This window comes from Neomonachus schauinslandi, chromosome 3 (genome assembly GCF_002201575.2).
Source record: "Neomonachus schauinslandi chromosome 3, ASM220157v2, whole genome shotgun sequence".
Lineage (NCBI taxonomy): Eukaryota > Metazoa > Chordata > Mammalia > Carnivora > Phocidae > Neomonachus > Neomonachus schauinslandi.
Window position 1 is genome coordinate 6,975,937 of NC_058405.1, and position 24,214 is coordinate 7,000,150.

Consider the following 24,214-nt stretch of genomic DNA (forward strand, 5'->3'; position numbering starts at 1 on the left):
GGAGGCTGGTGCAATTAATGCAGAAATAAAGGAACTAGAAGAAAGAATTTGGAAGAACAGGCAGACTGAACTCGAAGAGCTGATGAGTTTCTATGGTGTATGCCCAGCAGGCAATCAGAAATCTGGGGCTGGATCTCAGGAAACAATCAGGGGTGGAATAAACATTTGTAAATCGTTTGAAGAGAACTATAATCCGAAGTCATGAGATTGATTTAACAAGATTGCCACGAGACAGAGAGTCAGGGGTAGATCTCAGAACAGCCACAGTGGGAGTCGGGAAGTGGGACACAAAAGGAAGCAAGCAAAGGAAACAGAAGAGGGCCAAGGGTAGAAAGGGAGTTTACACAGGGCAGCACAGGGTCAGATTGCAGCGCATAAAACAATGTCTCTTTTGGAACACACTCGTGTTTTATTTGGAAATAGCCAATATTTATGTTTTGCCCTCATCTTTACCTGGTATACAAGGAATACTCACTGATTCTCAGACATTCCTATTTTGAAAATACGTTTGGTTTCCCCTAAGCTAAAAAATGATGGCTTGAACTATGTTTACATCTAGTGTGTAGTGTGGGTTTACCAGTTTCGTGTCCACAAGTCACTTTCCTAAATATGCATTTTCAACAGTTGGTCTTAAGTAGCAGTAATTAAAGTTGACATCCGACCTGCATTGAAGGAGCTCTTGTGCTGTGTACTCAGCACGGCAGGTCACCTAGAAACAAAATACCCTGGGAATACGCAGAAAGAGAGTTTGTGTTTGGCCTGAAGTCACTGATGCCTCAATGCAGGAAGGAAGAGCTGATAATAACTCGAAGCTGTGGACCCACCTCCCTCACTTTCTTCTCTTTTCTTTTTATCTTTTCTCTCTTCTAAGTCTTCGGTTAGTCTAAGTAGAGGAAATTCACACTTACATAATGAACTAAAATGACTTCATGTGAGAAAGGATCATTATATTCTCAACATATTTTTTTCTCGCCACAGCACCTACATGCACACAAATAGAGAAATATATTTAGGAAAGGGATTTTTGTTGACGGTAGTTTTCTTTCCATCTCAAATATCCTCCATTCCCGCTATACACTCCTTTGTTTCAGACTTAGGCCTTGGAAAATGTTAACATTTTAGTATCATTACTTAAGCATCTAAATAACATCCATACTTGCACAAATTCCATGTTTTATGTATCTCTTTGTTTGTTTTACATAACAGATTCATTTATTTTAAATAACACTCAATTATTTCTGAACTAATGCAAATTGGTCTAGTTATTTCACCTTCAGAAAAAAATACAAGGTTGTCTATTTCTTAGTCTTTACTAAGATACAATATTTATTTGTTTTCTTAGACTTTGAATTGTAAAATAGCTGAACCTCTTAGAAATATTACTTGTTCCTGGAGGAAAAAAAAGCACCAGGATCCCAACTACCATCCACCTGTGTGGTCACTGGTCACTGTCTTCAGAATCTCAGACTGTTTTTCAAGTCCTTGTTTGTCTTTTGGGTGACCTTTCTTGTGAAAATAGGTTACCTTGTTACTCTGAATATCAATTACAATGTCCTTGACTCCCTCTTGATAGTATGGAATTGAATTCCTCTTCCACTGAGTGTCCACAATAAAGGACTTATTCAGCAGGCTGAAGATGGTGTCATTTGAAATGGCGAAAGGAAGCCCTCATTTTCATTCCAATTAGTGAAGAAGGGAGAGAGCTGCTGTCTTACCTTTACTTCTCATTGCCTAGGAAAGGAACGACACCGGAAATTGGACCCCAGCCCCTGCCTAGGCTGGTCGAAATCAGCCGTATCTAGCAGACAAGAGGCAGTTTGTGAATATGGAAGCCTGGCTTTCAAATTGTCTTGGGTTAGTTACCAACATTTTCCCCAGAGGGAAACATAGTGCAATGATCCTTCCCTTAGTAATAAGATTTTCCATGAAGGCAAGTTAAGAGTGGAATAGAAGGAGCCTGAGGATGAGCTATGATTGTCTTGTGTAAACAAAAAGTTCCATGTTGCTTGTTAGCTGTTCTTTACCTTTTAGGGCAGACAGAGACCAAGAAGATACTAATATTTGTAGATGACGTCAATTGCTTATTTTCCCCAGTATGTGAATGTGATTTTTTAGTACTGATATTATCTTACTTTTATGGACTCTCTTCCTTGCCATCAATATATATTTATGTGGGGAAATATTGTATTTTGTTTAGTTGCAAAGGATTAATTAAAAATAAAGTATTATATTTTAAGCAATTTAAAAAATTCTATTTACACCCAAATAAAAGATATTATGTGCTCTAATTAAGTAGTTTTAGAGTCATACTAAATTCACTAGAATAGAAAGAAATTATGAAATATTTGAGATGCAAAAAAGAGTAATGTATACAATCTGAATTTTGTCTACTCCTGTCTTCATATCTGTTTCAGTGAAGAATAAGAGTTTGTATTTCTTTCATTTTTTCTGGTTCAGAGTGATTCAGGGAAAGGCAGAATTAGAGAAGTTGGGGAAAAGAAAGAAATATATGAGGATAGATTTTGCAAGTTACAGATAAGATAAAATGATAAGACCAGATGGAAAAGGGCATTGAGGTTTTAGAGAAATTTTTGAAGAATCGTTATAAAGAAATGTTCACAAAACAGTATTAAGTAGAATGAGGGCAGTGCTGAGTACTTATTTTATAAGGGACTCAGGAAAACTGCATCAGATAGACAAATAGTGAACATAGTGCATCGTCAATGATTAAAAATTTTTTGCTGGGTGTTATATGGAACTAATGAATCATTGAACACTACATCAAAAATTAATGATGTGCTATATGTTTGCTAATTGAACTTGATAAAAATTTTTCTAATCAAGGAGATACTATAATTGGAAATTTTTTATTCCAGATAAGATCTTTTGTATTATATCCAGGAAAATTATGAGAACCATTTGATGTGAACGTTAACAATGTTATTTTGTCACAAGTGTCTCAGTTTGAATAATTACACATTTTTTTTTATTATGAGCTATTATGAGCAAACTATACCTATATTAGAATCACATAAAGGTAATACACATCAATTCTATGTTGTCCACCTTCTATGCCCGCTGATGTACTGAGGACCAATGGAGTCGTTGAGTACAAGTTATTTATTTATACAATATGCACTGGTCAATCATTAGGAGGTCATCAAGAAGTAAACTGAGATGAATCAAGTCAAAATCTGGTTAAGAGATCTTCACCAGCTGCTCTTCCCTGTTTTCCTGGACTGCTAACCTGGACTGGGTAGAAGATGTGGTCTAAATACACATTAAGTGCAGAACTTGAGCCTCCTGTGGCTTCGTTCTGGATGAGACCCATAGAACTACCATAAAGGGTGAGGGAGTTTCCCATTAAGCAAGAGTATTGCCCATGGCGAAGTTTTCCTCATTGCTATACAGAACTGTTTTGTGTTCTCTCTATACTTTTAATTATAACTGGAATGTTGAAATTATAACATAAAGATCAGTTGGTCTATTCATTCTTTTGGTTATTCATTTAATCAACTACAACTGATTTTCAATTTCAATACTGTATGTATGGGTCTGGATGCTGGCATGAAACAGGAAATAAAACACATGGTGCTCACCTTCATGGATGTTGCCATCTCCTAGAAATCAAACAAACCTAATAGGAAAATTACTGTAATTATTATCATGATGATTACAATGACAGGTTGTACATACTGTGAAGAGGAGACAGGGCCAGCTTCGTCAGGGCACAGCCTGCATGGTCATTCAGGGGCTCCTGCTTAGAAGGGCCAACTCTTGGGTTAGTGCTCTGCTGGCATCTTCTGAAATTGTACATAATTTTCCAATGGGGCTCCATATTCTCACTTTGCACTGGGCCCTGCAGATATGAAGCTGGTCTTGAGAAGATGCTACAGTAGTGAAAAACAAGGGGGTACCTAGGTTAGAGATGATAATGAAGGAGCACTACCTCGGAGAAGGTCATTCCAATCAGGTTTCTCCTACATCATACGCGTAGGTTAAAAATAACCAGACCCAGCCCTTTCCCTGTTCCTAATCCACCTGCAGCCCTGGCTAAAGGGATGGCAGTCACAGAATGAACAAGTTAACTGGTAGGAGGCAGATAGGTACATAATATAGTTCCAAACGCTTTTTTTGAAAACTATGAAGAAATGCTTTTTAAAAATGGACAAAGGAGGGGTGCCTGGGTAGCTCAGTCATTTAAGCATCCCAACTCTTGATTTCATCTCAGGTCTTGCTCTCAGGGTCTTGAGTTCAGGCCTGTGTTGGGCTTCATGCTGGGTGTGGAGCTTACTTTAAAATAAAATTAAATTAAAATAAAATAAAATAAAATAAAATAAAATAAATAAAATAAAAAAGGACAAAGGATACAAAATTCACAAAACAATAAATAAAATAGGCTAATAAAATATGAAAAGATGGCTCTCTCAAGAATCAGAAGTATAAAAAGTAATCCAATAGCAGATAATGGACCTGTCAAATTGGCAATAAAAAAATATGATGTCCAGATTTGGTGTATTAGTCAAAGTACTTGTTGTAAGAAATATAAGGTTTATCTGGGTTACACCAGGATAGTTTATAAGAAAGAAGTTAGATAACTCACAGGGTTGGGGAGGGGTATTAGAGAATGAAGCCTGAAACCAAGCGTGACAGCATAGTGCCCCAAACCATGCTTAGCAATTGCCCTGAAAACTTTCCAACCAGGGAATGGCAGAAGAACTCCCGCAAACAAGGGTGGCAAGAAGAAGGACCATTCCACTATCAACAAGGTAGTGAGCAGAGAGTCCACCATCAACATTTACAAGCCCATCCATGGAGTGGGTTTCGAGAAGTGTTTCCATCCGGCATTCAGAGAAATTCGGAAATGTGCCATGAAGGAGATGGGAATTCCAGATGTGCACATTGAAACGGGGCTCAACAAAGCTCTCTGGGCCAAAGGAATAAGGAATGTTCCATACCGTATCTGTGTGCGGTTGTCCAGAAGATGTAACGTGGATGATGATTCACCAAACAAGCCCTCTACATTGCTTACCTGTGTACCTGTCACGGCTTTCAAACATCTACAGTTACTATGGATGAGAACTAAGCACTGATTGTCAAATAAAGGTATGAAACTGCAAAAAAAAAAAAAAAAAAAATTAAAAAATTAAAAATTGCCCTGAAAAGAAAACCACCACAAATGCTACTGTGCCATGTAACAAAAGTAAAAACCATTTTCATTTCTTCTCCACTTAAGACACTTCCGGATCAGGAAACTTAAAACTATTTTACCCAGCATCCTGACACTCATTCCATTACCACTTGCAGCATGACGGATTTTGTAAAGGGCTTTCTTCCTCATGCCACCTATCACACATACAGCATTACTCATGTTGAAGAAAAAATGATAAATTGAACTTTTTTAGAGCTCAAAGTCTGTATTTATCAAAAGATATAATTAAGCCATGGGCTAGAAAATATATCTACAGCTTGTTTGACAAAGACTTATAACCAAATATATAAAGAACTCCAAAAACCCACAATTAAAAGGAAAACAACACATTAAAAAAAAAACCTTAAACATAGAATTACCTCATAAATCAGCAATCCCACTCCTACATATCTACCCAAAAGGATAGAAAACAAGTACATGTCCACACACCTTTATAACAGCACTATTCACAATGGCCAAAAGGTAGAAATAACCTAAATGTCCAAAAACAGATGAATGGAAAAACAAATTGTTTTATACTTACAATGGATTATCATTTTGCCATAAAAAGAAATGAAGTAGTGTCACATGCTACTCCATGGGAGAACCTCCAAAATACTGTTATTTATATTCTTAAGCCCTTCCAAGGGTAATTTTAAGTGAAAAGAGTCAGACATGAAAGGTCACATATTATATGATTCAATTTATATGAAATATCTGGAACAGATCAATCTATAGAGACAAGACACAGATCAGTGTTGGCAAGGGGTCAGGATGGGTGGAGAATGGGAAAATTGCTTAATGGGTATGGGGTTTGATTTGGATTGACAAAAGTACTCTGGAATTACAGAGAGGTACTGGTTGTAGAATATTGTGAATGGACTAGATATCACTGAATTATTCACTTTTAAATGGTTAATTTTATATCAATTTCACCTCAAAAATTATTTTTAAAATGTATGGTCAAAAGACTAATACACTTCACCAAAAAAAAAAAAGATATGTGATATGATAGGCAACACACATGTGAAAAGAGCATCACCATTATTAGTTATCAAGGAAATATAAATTAAAGCTTCAGTGAGATACCATTTTACACCCACTGAAATGTCTCAAAGAAAAACGAAGTATGACCGAAAAACATTAAATATTAGGGAAATGTGGAGGAACTGACACTTCTCATATTTTGCTGATGGGAATGTCAAATAGTTCAGCCACTTTGAAGAAGCCACTTTCTTATAGAGGTAAGCATACAGCCAGTGTATGACCCATTGGTTCCACTCTAATCATGTACCCAGCATACATGAACACATATGTCCATAGAAATGACTTGTTCAGAAAAATTCATAGCAGCTTAATTCATAAGAGCCCCAAACCAGAGAGAATGCAACTGTCCATCACTAGAAAAATAGATTAAAACAACAACAGCAACAACAATCCCCTGTCATAGACTCATACAATAAATTACTGGTCAGCAAGAAAAATGAACACACTACAGATCCACACAACAGTGTGGATGAATCTCAACAAGGGCATTGTAAGAGAGATCGGTTGGGCACACAAAGGAATATAGTGATTAATTCATTATATAATGTCCATGAACTTCCACAATATACTGTCATATCAAAAAGAGGGTTTTTTTTTGGGGGGGGTGCATTAAAAGGGGAGGAAAGAATGATCTGAGGTGCATTAAAAGGGGAGGAAAGAATGAAATGCTCGATAAAGTGTTAGTTGCTTGAATATAAAGAATTTCCAAAATTCATAGGGCTGAACACTTATGATTTGTACATATTTTACACTGACGATGATATTTTTCCTTTATTAATCAGTGTGATTTTTTTTCACATATTTCTAACACAACTGATTTTATGACATTAAGTTGCTCCGGACAACAATGTCTTAGCTATTACCCCTTCTGTAACAGGATTATATATATCCAGTTTGAATATATATTTTGCTGTTTTTCTTTCAGAGAGGAGTATCATACCTGTGCCCAGTCTCATTTGGCACACTAATAATCATGCACCTGCTGATTTGCCATCATATGACATAATTTCCTAAAGTGCCACCTGCGATCGAACATATTGTACTGCCTCAATGTAAAAACTTTATGAATATTAAAAACAAATCCTTCTGCTTCCTTGTATGTACTTGGCTTCACATTCTACTCGCCGTGCCTAACCCAGGTGTTGATTTAAAATTCAGTGGCACAAAACGATTATCTATCATTCTAAATTATCTCATATTCTTTTAATCCTTGTTGCCTCTAAGACCGAAGCCTGGAAAACACTTCCTTTCCAATTGACCATATAGCACATTTTGTCATTAAAAGCTGATGCTTCATCATTTGGAATTTCATTCTAAACAAGGATTCATAAGTGAGCCTTCTAGCAGCTGCCTTGTCAGGTTTGTGAAAGGGAAAAATTAAATCTACTATATTTATTCCAAGCTTCCTCTGTAATGGATCTCATATGAGAGCTTAATTTTATTTTCTGTTTATCAGAAATAAGGCCTATCAAAGACATGGTATGCAGGTAATTATGTAAAGCCATCACACAGATGGTGGATAATAATAAGAAATTGTTGATGAAAATCTGTCCCTTTAACAAGCAAAGAGAAATGGCATTTGACTCTCCTTCTTATAAATGTTAATACCTAGTGCTTGGTTGTACTTCCACTTAACCAGAAAAAAGAGATCTGGCATTGATAGTAATTTGAAGGGGTGAGATAACGCACAGCCCTTCCTTTATTCTATCAGCATAGCCGGGAGTGATTGATAGAGAATGCATAGATGATAGATAGAGAGATAGATGGATAGATATATGATAGATATGTAAGTACATATCTGCATGCATACATACATACATAGACAGATAGAGACATAGATAATTAAAATCGTCAAACAGAATGCTGCCACACACTCATGAATAGTCTTCTATGAATGACATTTACCCTTCTTAAACAATTTTTTAAAGTTAACTTCATGGGTGTAGATTGTGGCATTGGCCACTGACTTAATTTTTTGTCTCATTTATAGTGTTACTGTTAAAATGGTAGACGTGAAAAATCATTAGTCCAAATATTCATTCATTTCTTCATTTAGAAGTACTTTTAAAGAGACTGACATGTTCCAGGCACTGTGTGAGTTGTGAATAAGAGCAACCGGGGTTCTACACATGGAACCTGACGAGTAGCACAGAAAATGAACAGATGGCTATAAGTCTCTGAGACGAGATTAAATTCATCAAACATGTATTCACTCAGTCAGTATTTACTGAAGACTTACTATCTGCCAGCCCGAGGTGGGAGAGTGGGACCGAAAGGAAAACAGCTATGAGGAGATTCAATCCAGGGAGACTAGAGTCAACATTTTCAACCTCCCCAAATTTAAATGTGTTAATATAAGTAAAGTTCTCACCACTGTGATTGTCACTTCTTAGGCGTAAAATTAATGTTAGTTACAATAGTAGAAGTGTAAGTTGTCATCATCCTCCTCCTCATCATCTTCTTCATCCTTATCATCCTCCTCCTCCTCATCATTGTCATCCTCCTCCTCCTCCTCATCATCTTCATCCTCCTCATCATCATTGTCATCCTCCTCCTCCTCATCATCATCATCTTCATCCTCCTCATCATCATTTTCATCATCCTCATCGTCATCATCGTAATTGTTAAACCCACAGTACCTATTAAGCTTTTTTTCCTAGTTTACATTTGTACCGCCACCATTCTTTCTTTAGGGAAAAAACCAAATGGTTGAAACAACCATAAAACGAACAAAATTTCTATTATCATTTCTTGTGATATATTCCGATAACATCATTAATAATCAAGTGGAAATAAAGAGTCAAAAATAATGATCAGAAAAGCATATGGCATCAAAAGTGCAAAATGGGAATGAAATTTATTAGTTAAGATACATTTTAATGTTATATTTAGAATATTGATGTGCAGACAAATGTGTGTAGACACTTGTTTAGAGCATTTCTTTTTGGAATTATTGAGAGACCCACTCCCTATCAAATGCCAATTTGAATCAATCACTTAGAAAGATAATTGGTATAAAGGTAGGAATGAGGGACCACTAAATCAATGCAATGTTATTATAATAATTTAAAATGTAATTTAAAATGACTTATGATAGATTTTCTTAATCTTGACGCTGTTGGCCTTTGGGGTCAGGTGACTATTTGGGGAGTTCTGTTTTGTGCATCGTACATATTTAGCAGCATCCCTGACCTGTACCCATTAGGAGCCACTAGCATCCCCCCTGCAGTTGTGACAACCAAAAATGTCCCAGAGGAGCAATATTGCCACCTATTGAGAACCACTGACTATGAAGCAATGATCAAGAAGAATAGGCGTATAGGCCTCTGTAACTTAGAAAACCAGAAGTCTTCGAGAAATGGTTCATGCATAAGAATCTCTGCCCGACCTGATAGAAACTATGGCTGAGCATGACTAGGGAAAAAAATCAAAATGTTAATTACTTAGATTTGGTGTTCTGGAACCATTTGAATATAACCTGAAATATATGCACAGGCTGAAACAAATGAAAGCAGTCAGAAAAATCTCCAGAAAATGTAAAATGGTGAATATTTTTAAAAAGTGAGCAATCCTATAATTTAGTGATAATAAAGAGTCTTAATTATGAATTTTGTTTCTTTCTGCACATGTCTAAATGTTGTACTTCTTGGATTACAAATATAAAGCAAAGTTATCAGATATAAATTTTGGCTATGCAATCATATTTTTACTTTCTGTTAAAAGATCAAACATATGTAGGCAAAACAGGTTAGCGTCCCCTTTCTCAATTATCTGAATAGCGTTTATCTCTACAAACTAAACTTAATGAAACACCTGGTGTCTTTAAGAAATTTAAACAATTTTCCAGGTATTTTATCAGTAATTTCCACTCATTTCAAGTATAGAAATTTCCCGACTGGTTAGGACTTATTTATGTTAATTGTAACTTTCACTTAAAGTATTTTTAAGGTGGGCGGAGAGGGCAGTGTGAAGTTCCTACCAATTCTTTAGTTTTAAGAAATAAATTAAAATGACAGACACATCAGTATTGTTAACATAAAGATGTTAAAACAAATACTGAAAATCCAAATTATTTTGGAGTTTGCAGTGGCCAATACCAACTCATTTTGATATTGTATTTATGTGGCAGAGGGTGGAATTAAGTGTGGGATTGAGACTTGTTCCTGTGTGTTGTTAAAATCAGTCTCGGGCCCCCTGCTACCCCATCCCTGTGTGTAGATTTAGGCTCACTTTCCTGTATCCTTCTACACTGGTCTTAATCCACTTTGAACATTGACCATGGACCTCCTCACTACAATTTCAACCAGATAGTCCCAAGTATGCTGTTAAGCATATTAATAACAGAAGATTCTTATAAGCCTTAAAGAAGGGGAAAAAAAAAAAAAAACTTGTCCTTTGTTGCATTTTGTGGGGGGGATACCAGATTTTATTAAGGAAAAGGAATTTCTTTCAAGGAAAAGAAAATGTGGGCTCTTTTTCAGTGTGTATGAAACTGACAATCCATGGTATAAAAACAATGATGATTCCAAATATGTAAAGAATTTAGACATAACGTTTCCAAACATTGTGTCATAAGCATATGGAATGCATTGACCAAAATCGCCATCAAAGCAAACCTAAATGAGCTTACAAATCAGACATTTTTACATCAGGAAGAGGATTACGGCATAGAACGGCAAGTCAGCAAACAGAATTATAACAAAAGTGGACAGACTCTTTGAGACACATGGCATTTTCAGTTCATCCATCTAAAATATAAATCTATACTTTTAATTAAAATATGCCTCCCAAAGCCAGTGCACATGGCTTAGCATGCTTAGAATTATGCTGGGCTTGGCCTAGGGCATAATTTATATAGGTGGTTCGAGTCCTTGGCTCACTAATGAAAAACATGCGATACTAGAAGGAAAATTGGGAGCAATTTCTATCATGCCAGTTAAGCCTAGCATTAATTTTACTGGGAAACTTAGTGTCCTGTTAGCAAAATGAAGTCTGTAGTTCAGTAGATCAGAGTCAAAATATGCACACATCTACTGGGAGAGCATGCATTAAATATTTTAACAACCTCATTTCATACTTTCAGATTGGATGCTGGCTTGGGCCTGGACACAAGGATTCTCCTGTGCTGCCTGAACGGTGGTCTCCAAACTCATCCCATGGGGCTGCTGCAGGCAGGGATCTTCATTGACTTTTTCTTGCCTCCTGAAACCTCTTCCTTCTCTTCCCACTTGTCACTGGCCAATGCACAGATACTGTAAAAAGGAATGTTTTCTTATTGCTTCTCATTTTCTGGGAGGCAAAACTATACTAGACACTATGAAGTGTTTTATAACACACTGATATATTAAATCTTAATGAAAACACAAAGAAGCCAGTTTTTTTGGTATTCATTTTACAGATAACTGTTCACACAGTGGCCCTTGGTTTTTGATCTCTCTGCTTATATGACCATTTATGTTGCAAAGGGTATGCCAAGTACTTTCATCCTTACAAAATTCGGAGAGATGATGGTTCATGTTACTGTTCTGGGTTGAATTGTGTCCTCTCATTCATGTGTTGAAGTTCTAACCACAGTATTTCAGAATGTGACTTTATTTGGAAATAGGGTCCTTGCAGATGTAACTACTTAAGATAAGGCAAACCTGAGGAGGGTGGCCCCTTATCCAATAGGATTGCTGTTTTTCCAAAAAAGAGGAAACACACAGGGAGAACACTATGTAAAGATGAAGGCAGAGATCAGGATGATGCATTTACAAGCCAACGGACACCCAGCATTGTCAAAAAATCACGGGAAACATGGAACCACATGGGAGAGGCATGGACCTGCTTTGCTCTCAGGAGGAACTGACATCTTAATCTTGGATGTCTAGCCTCCAGAACTGTAAGCCAACAAAATTTGGTTATTCTAAATCATCCTTTTTATGTACTTTGTTATGGGAGCCACAGGAAAACTAATACAACTATACAAAAGTAATACAACTGATACCATTTTATAATTGAAAAGATGGAGGCCCTTGAAGGTCACAATGCCAACCTAGGCATAAAAGTCAGACTGTCCAGGCTAAGTCCAGCAGCTTCAGAACACACAGTCTTCCTCCTTCACTTTCCTTCTCTGTAGCTTTCTTAAAAAAAAAAAAAAAAAAAAAAAAGTATTTATTTGAGAGAGAGAGTGAGAGAGCACACAAGCAGGGGGAGGGGCAGAGGGAGATGCAGACTCCCTGCTGAGCAAGGATCAGGACATGGGGCTCAATCCCAGGACCCTGGGATCATGACCTGATCTGAAGGCAGACACTTAACAGACTGAGCCACACAGGTGCCCCTGTAGGTTTCTTTCTACCTGACTCTGCCCAGCATAGTATTCTGGGAATTGTCAATCACTCTTCCAAGGCCTAGAACTTGGACAATTGATTTGTTGGCAGAAGCTGAAGACAAGACATTTGAGTCAGTAGTGTTTTTCTCAAGGAAATCTATTAAAGGTGATATAAAAACTGGTTCTTAGCAACACAGCTCTTACCCCACAGAAACCAAGAGCCTGGCTTCTTCCCCTCCCACCGCCTGTGCCTGTCCCCACCGCAAACACCCTCTCTGGGTAGTATAGACCCATCTTTTACTAAGTCATGCTCTCGTGCCTGCTCTGAATGGCCTGGGAAGGTTTAATACTTACTCAGCGCTTCACAACGGTCTTGCGGGAGGGGCGGTGGACAGATAGTGAGCAACGTTATACTTTACCTTCTGTTTAAGCTTGGGTCATGAAGAGGGTTATCCCAAGTCTCTTTGATAGTCCCTTATTCATATATCGGTCTACAAAGAGCAGGGGAGCAGCGGTGAGTATCCCCCCCATGGGTGACGGGCCTTGAGGATCACGTGCTTTTGCTAATTCTGCCTGGCAAGCTTAGGTGGCTTCTTAACATCCAGCCATTCCCAGAGACCTTCTGCCATCCCAGGAGTCGATTCTACTCTCAGCACTTACTCTGCTTTCCTTTCCTTCCTTCTCCCCACCACTCTCCACTCCTTTTATCTGTCTACAGCATCTTTCCCTTCTCTTCCTGGCATTCCCGCTGGATGAGGTGTTGTTCAGTGCTTTCTCCACACCAGCGACACTTGTTTTGTCGCTGGGCTTTTTTTTTTTTTTTCCTTCTTATCACAGACCTGGTAACCATCTGCTCCCAATCTTTTATTTTTTTGAGTAGAGGGGTGCTATTCTTTTTTTTTTTTTTAAGATTCTATCCATTTATTTGAGAGAGAGAGAACGAGAGACAGAGAGCATGAGAGGGAGGAGGGCCAGAGGGAGAAGCAGACTCCCCGCTGAGCAGGGAGCCCGACGCGGGACTCGATCCCTGGACTCCAGGACCACGACCCGAGCAGAAGGCAGTCGCCCAACCAACTGAGCCACCCAGGCGCCCCGAGGGGTGCTATTCTTGAATCCTCTGCCATTCTGATAACTGCATCTCTGACACACCCTTTCTCTTTTACTTACTGCCAAGACTAATTTATATTATTTATTTTTATTTTTTTAAATTTATATTATCTTAAAAATAAAAATACTGGGATGCCCGGGTGGCTCAGTTGGTTAAACGTCTGCCTTCTGCTCAGGTCATGATCCCAGGATCCTGGGATCGAGTCCCATATCGGGCTCCTTGCTCAGCAGGGAGCCTGCTTCTCCCTCTGCTTGCTGTTCCCCCTGCTTGTGCTCTCTCTCTCTGACAAATAAATAAATAGATCTTAAAAAAAAATAAAAAGAATAAAGATACTGACATTTCAAATCTGTCTTCAGTGGCCAACGGATCTTTGGAGAAAAACTATTGTTGCCCTTAGACATTTGATTCAGTGGCTTCATCCACCTGGGATTTGAAGAAGTTATGGGGCAAACTGCAAAAGCATAAGCTGTAGAAGCTGTAGCTCCTAGCAAGGTTACTGTACCTGCATGACAATTCAGTTGCTGCACTAATAACCATTCCATCGTTCTAGAAAGGACACAGCCTTGAACTATGATGAAGTCAGAGTGTAAATGACACGGAGTCCCTACCCCCACCCCCACCCTGCCAAAGGGGCAGGGGGAAAACATCCTGCATGAGGAGGTGGAGTCCTTCCACTCTCCCCCCACCACAATGGTGACACTGCCTTGTCACGGATATGTCACATGATCCCAATCACATTGCTCTGGTGTTTGCATCTGAAAAATAAAAGACCTTGGATCACACAGTTTGTAAAGTCTCTCGGCATGTCTAAAGAAAATCCATTATAAATTGTCCAAACCTGTTTTTTACATGGTTTTTAAAAATCCACCAAGAAATAAGATAAATATGATAAAGAAGAAAAGAGAGAATAATAAAGACCCCCAAAGATGAGAGATAATACCGAATCGCTTAAAACTATTACATACTCCCACTTGGAGAAAGTATGTCAGAAGTTACACAGCAGGCATGTCAGGAAAAGATGCACAGGGCATCTGCACCCCACGGTCAGGACTGAGGAGGAGAGCAAGCAGCAGGAGCGAGTGCTGACCATGTGAGAAGGGGTTGGGCTGCATTTCATTCAGAGGAAAAACACAGCTGAAAAGGAGAAAGAGGTTTCATAAATTATGAAATGAAAAACTATAGATTTAATTACCAAATAGATTGGATTTTGAATGTGGGAGTTATCACATGGTAAGGCATTTGTCTGCAGGATGAAGTTGATCAATATGGGAGGCTAAGAGACTCTCTCCTCTGTCTCTCTCAGAAAACCTGCCGTCCACCCCGAGGCTGTCCGCACTGTCACAGAGTCACCTGGTGACCACAGGGACGAGTGAGTTCCTCTCTTGTGAACTTCAGAAAGTTGTCTTCTCACTTTTGGAGATTGCAACTCTTTATACCATCAAAATTCAGTGAGAACCATCCCCACGGATATTATTACCTTATTAGAAATTACAACTGACGAAACTATAAATGTTTGTTTACAAATTAACAGAAAATAATGATAAAGCCATAAAGTGTTATAATAAATATAATATTTTCATGAAAAATAACTATGAAAACAATGAGGAGGATGGAATTGCATTCCATATTTGCATATCTCTTTAATGTTCAGCTTAATTGAAGCTAGCTGGATGCTCACATTTGTTTTGCATTCAATCTGCAGCTGTATGTGTTTTGATTGAATTATATGATTAAAATCCAGCTTCAAACAGATACATAGTATTTTAGTGGCTATTTCAAATCATTGGGGATATTTTTTTTTGATGCTACAAAATGGTGGGTTTTTTTAAAAGGTTAGTTGCAACTAAAACCATAATAAACGCTTCATATGATGATACATTAAAATCCATTGATCTGTCTGGCACTTTGAATGAATCTTTTATCCATGCATGTTTTATGAATTATGCATTGGTCATTTGGAAAGTATTAGTTCACTCAATTATTCACATCTTCCAAATGTTGACACATTTCATTATACAATTTTTAAAAATCACATTTGTTACTATCACCACTGAGTAGAAGAGTCTAAGTGTAGGGAACTTGTCAAACTTATGATGGCAAAGACAAATTTTCCAAATTTTAATTTTTGCCTCTTAAGTTCAAATTTTATCATTCATCAACCATACCACAAGTTATTTTTATTGAAGTAGCAGCCTGTTTTTTCTCATTTCCCAGAAAATGTTTGCCAAATTACCCTAGTATAAATAAGCATAGTTTGTCTATAAGTGACTGAACCCAAAGCATTAGTTTAAATATTTGCTAATACGTTTAATAGGTTAGCAGGTATAAGACTTATGGCTCGGTTGATGGCTTCAAAACCCCAAGGGTGGGCTTTCTTCTTTCCCAGAATTCTTTTCTGTAATCCCCTAGGCTGAAAATCCCATTTTTATAGCTAGAACATGCTGAAGTGTTGATTCTGCTTTAATCCAGAGCCCAGTGCATGTATATCGGAGTCTGTGTTAGTGCATGAAGCAAGTACTTTCTTTGTCATGCACTTGGCCCCACATTTGGAGTTGTCAGGGTTAGCTATGGGTTATGTGAAGAAATGAAGGAAGGGTGGAAGGAAGGAAGGAAGGAGGGAAGGAAGGAAGGAAGGTAAAGAGGGAGGTAGGGAGGGAGGAAGGAAGATAGGGAGGGAGGAAGGAAGGAAGGAAAGAAGGGAAGGAGCTAAGGAAGGAAGAGAAGGAGAAAATTAAGGAAGGAAGGAAAGAAGGAAGGGTGGGGGGAAATGAAAGAAGGACGAAGAGCAACAAACTAGGTTGAATCTGGTAGATAGATTTGGAGATGAGGGTTCAGATTCTAGAGTCAGACTTTTTCATGTCATATCCAGGCTGCAACATTCACTTGATTGTTTAAAAAGAAAGACTCTTGGGCCTCTGTGTCTGAGTTTCCTTGTTTGTTAACTGTGGTAAATAGTGGCACTTAACCACCTAAGATTGTTGTCAACATTAATTGAAATGGCACATGGAAAGTGTTTGGCAGTTGGTAATGATCAGTAAATGATAGCTGGCTTTATTACTAATGACTGCAAAAGTGTTCATGATCTTCAGGTTTTTACTGAGAATGGAGAAAGATTGCTGTCTGTCTCCCTCCAACAAACAGGACATTGTTTCCAGTTGTTCTAAGCACACGAAGAGATCGTCACTATGTGTCTGGCCTTCACAGTAGTTTCTGCATGGGTCAAGTGTGTTCCTTTACTACAGAGGTTCTCATTACCGCATGGGTCACTCACCTTGAGGAGCCAACTCCTTTGGGATAAGTATGCTTAGGCAAAGAGAGCATTAGACTGCCATTCTCTGGGCCATAGTGCATTTGCCCATGTTTTAGAAAAGGTAAAATAGCATAAACAACCCTGAAGCAGGGAGCGTCTTAAAGAGGGCAAAACTGGCAGTGGGAATTCTAGTTAGGAGGCCATTCTATGAGGGCAGGAAAAGTTGACAAGAGCCTAGCCAAGCCAGTAGCAGGACAGATAGAAGAAGGGGTGCACTCGGGAGACAGTGAAGCACCACTTTCGTTTGATTTATTCTCATATTCCTCAAGCACATCATCCACTCACTATCCTCTCATTCTTGAGTTGCAGGTTAAATATCATGTGTCAAGAAGTTCTGAGGGTGGGAAGCACTGGCTGAGATTCTAATGTAAATTAATACACTGTCACTTCTTATATTCTTACACCTCCATTACAGGCCCCTCCACCTGTTCGTTGCAATGGTGTATGTTGTGTGATTAAATGTCAGTCGCCAACATTACTCTTACGCGGTGTCCTCATCATACTGTCAATCTCTCCCAAGCCTTTGTGCCTCCTCCAAATCCCTGCTTCAGGTGCTCAAAACCCACAGATTTCTAATCAGCTCAGTTAAGATCACCTGCATTTTCTCAGTTCGTTTCATTTTTTCTTAAGATACCATGTTTGCAGGCATTGGTCTTTCATATTTTCAGCATTCAAAGTTCTGTTTAATGTCACTTTCCTCCTGAAACCTCTCTATAGCCAGAAAAAAGAGTCTATCCAACATAGGATCTAACCTAAATCAAGCTATTCCTTTCCCTGTTATCAATAAATATGTATAGCATTTCCTGTCCATATTCATACAATATATAAAAGAAAATGAATAAAATTTCTGTATTTGAATTTTTGGAGCTACCTTGTCAACCTCTCAAATGAGTCAGCAGCTTGAATATGCACTTCTAAGCCCTAAATAAGATATTTCTATTTCCTACATACAAGTGATGAAAAAAAGAATATATAACCTTGAAGAAAATTAGTTGCCAAGATTTCTGCATTCTATTCCAAGATTAATACTTCAAAATGTTTAAATACTTTCACTAAGAATATTGAATCATGAACGTTTGATATGAAACATTTTTATTTTTAGGAAGTGTAAAAAGGATGGCTTCTATGATAAGGGCATAGAAACCACTGCATTTATTATTTAGCAAAATCAAAGGACAGGATGAAGAACGGGGATGAAATTCATGTGCTCAAGTTCAGAATTTGTCCCCTAAAAATAGGTTTTGGAGAAAATCTTTATATATTTTTAAAGGTTTTATTTATTTATTTGAGAGACTGAGAGTGCGAGCAAGAGAGTACAAGCAGGGGGAGAAACAGAGAGAGAGGGAGAAGCAGACTTCCCACTGAGCAGAGAGCCTGATGTGGGGCTCGATCCCAGGACAGGGGATCATGACCTGAGCCGAAGGCAGCTGCTTAACCAAACTGAGCCACCCAGGCGCCCTATCTTATTTTTTAAGGTAAATTATTATAATTGTCATTTTCCCACTATTGTAGTAAATACTAAATCAATAACAGGGAAAATAATTCCTATCCCCTATAAAGGCAATTTAAATCAATGATGTCTACACTGATCTTACTCAGAAAATTGAGTGATTTCTACCTCCTTTTCCCAACTTGTTGCCTCTGGTTTCTCACATGTATTTTTCATATTTTCTTTGCTAAAACCACAGAATGGGAAAAAAAAGATGAAATCTGCAACTATATCTAAGGTTATTCATTAGCTTTGTCAAAATACTTTCCTGAAAAGTTGAATGTGTTTACCCTTTCATGAGCTGTGGACAAGAAAACCCACCTTACCAGTCTTTTCAACATTTGCACATTATGGGTTTTCTTTTAAAGTTATGATAAAGAACTTTGACTTTTTTTTAAATAGTAAGTTATCAGAAAATAGAGATGGTAGACTTGCTCCTTTTGTTCCTGTCCTGGGACCAGCCATCCTTTTGGAAGCTTAGGACCAGAGTATATGCAGCTAGTTTGCATGACAGTGTGATGAGGTGATTTCAAAAGTAGAAGAAATCACCCCCCAAAGCAGAGAATTCATGAGTTTTGTGCTAGCATTGTATCCTAAGGTTGACTAACTGATTAGCACAGGGTCCTAATGGAGGTAATATTTGTTTAATCTGTATGCATCCCATTACATCTATTCTGATCCTCTGCAGCCAGCAATTTCTCTAACCCTAGCCAGCATCCAGGCTGCAGCAAACTCATGGCAAAATAGTATAAAAACTTAATACTAAGCAAGATTCTATTCTAGAAAAAGTATTTTGAAAGAAATATATATTATAATTAGGTATAAGATACAAAGGAATAACTTGAAATCATTCAACACCCCTACTAGTTAATAATAGGGTATTTGTTATATAAATGAGGAGTTTATATTATTATAAATAATATTTATATTATATGTTGATGAGAGATTTAAAATACTCTCCCACTGCATTTGATTTATAACTCACCAAAATAATAAATGAAACTAAATATTTTACCAACATTATGGACATATATCTATTTGAATCATTGATATAAGATTATGCTCTGAATAAAATCATATTATATTAACTCTTGTTTGAAGGAGACTATAAAACATGCCCACAAAGTGCTTTCACATATGGACTGAAGAAGATTGTGGGAATCATAATACAGTTATTTCATGCTAGAGGTGTAGAAAATGGTGCTCAGAGAAATAAAGATTGAAACAATATAGAATTCTGTTAAATCACCCTAGAAAATTTTGGTCTAAGTGAGAAATATAATTTCTAATTTCTAATAAAACATAATCTTTACATTAGCTTAAATATTATTTGATTTAAACATTCTTATTAAACACATCACCAAAAATGTATAAAAGCAAAATAGTTTTTAAAAAGGTCAAAAGAAGTGTTAGCATGCATTCAATTATAATTGAAATTAAATAGTCTCTAAAAACATGCTGCTTATTTATTATCAAGTATTCATTATCATGATTGTATTTTAGTATTAAAGTATAAAATTAAGTACATTCCTACACAAAGAATGAACACTGTTCACTTTCTTACCCAAAGCCAGTGACATGAGTATATTCCATTGCCAGTCTCTCTCAAAGCCTCTCTCTCTCTCAATCTCTGAGTGTGTGTGTGTGTGTGTGTGTGTGTGTATGTGTTTGCATCTTTCTTTGTCTATCAACATTTTTCTCTTCCTTTAGATGAAAATGAATTTACATTTACTATTGGGACTTAAAGTAGAAACTGCTATTTCACTGACCTTTTTTATTAAGTTTCTAATTTTAATTCTAGTATAGTTAGCATACAGTGTTATCTTAGTTTCAGTTGTACAATATAATGATTCAACAATTCTGTACATTCCTTAAAACACACAAGTTACCATGATTGAATCATGAATCTTGAATCTAAGAAACAGGAAATCTTCTTAGACCAATAACAAGAATAAAAGTTGAATTAGGAATCAAAAATCTCCCAGCACAGAAAAGCCCAAAACTATAGTTTCCCTGGTGAATTCCACCAAATATTTAAAAAAAAAATAATGACAATCTTTATCAAAATCTTACAAATAATGGAATACAGGGAATACATTCAAAATCATTCTATGAGACCAATACTACCCTGATACCAAATCAGGACAAAACAATACAAGGACAAAAAAGTCTAGTTTGTCTTGATATAAGTGTTGCTACTCTGACTTTCTTTTGATATCCATTTGCATGATAAATGTTTCCCCAATCCCTGATTTTCAATCTGCTGGTGTCTTTAGGTCCAAAATGGCTCTCTGTAGGCAGCATATAGATGAGTCTTATTTTTTTATCCATTCTGAAACTCTATGTCATTTAATTGGAGCATTTAGTCCATTAACATTCAAAGTAATTACAGATAGATATCTATTTATTGCCATTTTATTACTTGTTTCGGATGTTGTTTCTGGATATTTTCTCTGATCCTTTCTTGTCTTTGTCACTTTTGGTCTCTCCTTTACACTCAGAGTCCCCTTTAATATTTCTTGCAGGGCTGGTTTAATGTTCATGGACTCCTTTAGCTATCTTTTGTCTGGGAAACTCTTTATCTCCCCCTCTATTCTGAATGATAGACTTGCTAGATAGAGTATTCTTGGCTGCAGATTTTTTTCCCATTCAGCACTTTGAATATATCATGCCATTCTCTTCTGGCTTGCTCAGTTTCTGTTGTGAAATCTCCAGCTAGCCTTATGGGTTTTCCCTTGTAAGTTACTGATTTCTTTAGTCTTGCTGCTTTTAAGATCTTTCCTTTATCGTTATATTTTGCAAATGTAATTACAATAGGTCTTGGTGTTGGCCTGCTTTTGTTTATTTTGATAGGAGTTCTTTGCCTCCTGGATCTGAATGTCCATTTCCTTCCCCAGATTAGGGAAGTTTTCAGCTATCATTTCTTGAAATAAATTCTCTGCCCTCTTTCTCTCTCTTCTTCTGGTACTAGTATACTGTGAATGTTATTATGTTTGATGGAGTCACCAAGTTCCTTAAGTCTGTTCTTGTGTTCCATAATTCTTCTTTTTTCTCTTTTGTTCAGCTTTATTATTTTCCATTATTTTTTCTTCTAAGTCATGAATCCATTCCTCTGCTTCTTCCAGCCTGCTGTTCATTACATCAAGCCTGTTTCCAATCTCATTTATTGCATTCTTCATCTCTGATTATTTTTTAACTCTTTTATCTCTGATAAGGGCTTCACTGTTGTCTTCTATTCTTTTCTCAAGCCCAGTGAGTATCCTTATAATTATTGCTTTAAATTCTCCATCACACATGTTACTTATATCTGTTTCACTTATATCTCTCACCTTGGCCTTATCTTATTCTTTCATTTGGGATAAATTCCTTCATCTTGGCACTTTGACTAAGTCTCTGTCTTCTGCTCTGTGTTAGAAAAGCCAAATATGTTGGCTAATAATAATAATTATTATTCAGGAGTGCTCCTGAAAGTAATGGCCTCATGAAGAAGAGGTTATGTAGTGCCCAGATCCTGCTGCTTTAGAGAGTGTCTCTAGTGTGTGCTACCTGCATGCTGCTTTGTATTTTGGCTGCTCTATCCTTCAGGGCAATCATCTGCAGAGGCTCCTCTTGCCTGTATTGGGCAGTGTTTTGTCCCTGGCCTGAATGTGGCAAGTTTTAACTAGGTGTGCTCTGGTCTGCTTGTGAAATGAGACGTGACACCAACTCCACCAGAACTGAGGTTCTACAGAACTCTCAGGTTAGGAAACATGGTGTGGGAAGGAGTTTGTGCTGATCTTCTGGGGGAGGGGCCCACCACAGTGGGACTAAGGCAAGCTTGATTGGGAAGGGCAGTCCTGCCAGAGTGCTGGGCAGTGGGGCTTGGTGTAAGCAAGTTAGGCAGCTAGTGTCCAAGCTGAGCTGATTCCCTCAGGTGTCTCTGTGTTTATACTGAGGGGTGGGGGAGGGAAATGGCACCAACCAGCTCCTTTTTCCTGAAGAGGTGTCTTCCTGAATGCTGCCTCTCAGGAAGTGCTCCTAGAATAGTGAATAATCTCCCCACTGTGTGCCCCAGACATTTTTCAGATCACTGTTTCCACAATGTTTGCCCCCAGGTTGTTTGCCTGCCTTCTCTCCAAGAGCAGGGTAGTGCCCTCTTGGCTTTATTCCCGACAAGCCTGCTGATCTTTAAAACCCAGGCTTTAGAGACTTGGTATGTATATGGGCAAGGGGGCCTGCACTGGTCTTCTGGGGGAGGGACCCCCTGCACTGGGACTGAGGCAAGCTTGATTGAGAAGGGCAGTCCTGCCAGAGTGCTGGGCCATGGGGCTTGGTGTAAGCAAGTTAGGCAGCATATAGATGAGTGTCCAAGCTGAGCTGATTCCCTCAGGTGGCACTGTGTCTGAGGGAGGGAGGAAAATGTCTCCTGCCAGCTCCCCTATTCCCAGAGGGATGTCTCTGAACATTGCCTCTCAGGGACACTCAGTAGGATGGGCAAATAATCTCCCCACAGTGTGCCCCAGGCATTCTTCAAATCACTGTTTCTACACTGTCTGCCCCCAGGGTGTGCCTTCTCTCTAGGAGCAGTGCAGTGTCCTCCAGGCTCTATCCCAGCCAAGCCTGCTGACCTTTAAAACTCCAGGCTTTAAGTTCTGATCAAGAACTCAAGAATTCAGCCCCTCTCATTCTCCAAGCCAATGGCTTTGGGGAAATGTTCTTGTGCATTCCCCTATGTGCTCTTCTCTCACTCTCTTTCTCCACAACAACAGCTCCCTCCCCTCCACAGCACCCACAATCTGTTTCTCCCCTAGACCACATCTTTGCTCTTCCTACTTTTTTTGATGTGGCCTCTTCTCTTTCTTTAGTTGTGGAGTTTGTTCTGTCAGTGTTCAGGCTGATTTCTGGGGTTTTTTTAGGTTGATTTGATAGTTATCTAGCTGTGTTTGTGGGATGAGATGAGCTGGGGTCCTCCTACTTACTGCCATCTTTGATGTCTCTTCCCATTTCACTGACTTTCATGAAGAAAAGTTGCAACATCATGTGATTTGCTTGTAACTTATTTCCAAAGACAGGAATCCTGAAATCATTAATGAGAAACAATATAACCTGGTGGTACACTATTAGGAAAACATGACTACATAAAATCAAAATAAATTTAAACAGAACAAAAGCTAAAGGCACACCTCACTGTTGAGGGATGCCAACATGCTGACTACAGTGTATCAATCGTCTGCATGGGTCAGCCAGCAGAGGCAAAGCACCTGCACTCTCAGCTCTGGAGAGTGAGCCCATTGTCCACATCGGAACACTGAGACGATGGATTGTTGGAAGTAGATTTGTGGACCTCCAACTGCTAGGCTAGAATGTTATGATGTTTTTAGTCATGTCACCTTTGTCGAGAACTCATCTTACTATATGTTATCAATACAATTAGTAGGAATTAAAATACGAATGTATCAATGGATCACAAATCACAGTAAGAATATGTAGAGCATATATTTGATATATACAATAATATTTACATGGAGCATATAGTAAATGAGCTTCAGTTGATGTGTTGTGCAGTGCTCAGGGAGGAACATCAGCAAGCACCATTTGGTGCCAGGACTCATGGGCAGAATGATAAATGATCCAGGAGATGCTGGTTCCTTGGCCTCCTCTGAAAGTCACAGAAAGTCACATTCTGCTGCCGACGGTCTGGTCAGTGGGCACATCAGCTTCTGCTGCAAGAAGCAGTCTGTGTGGTGATTTGGCTCATGAACCTCCTCCCCCTGTTCCTC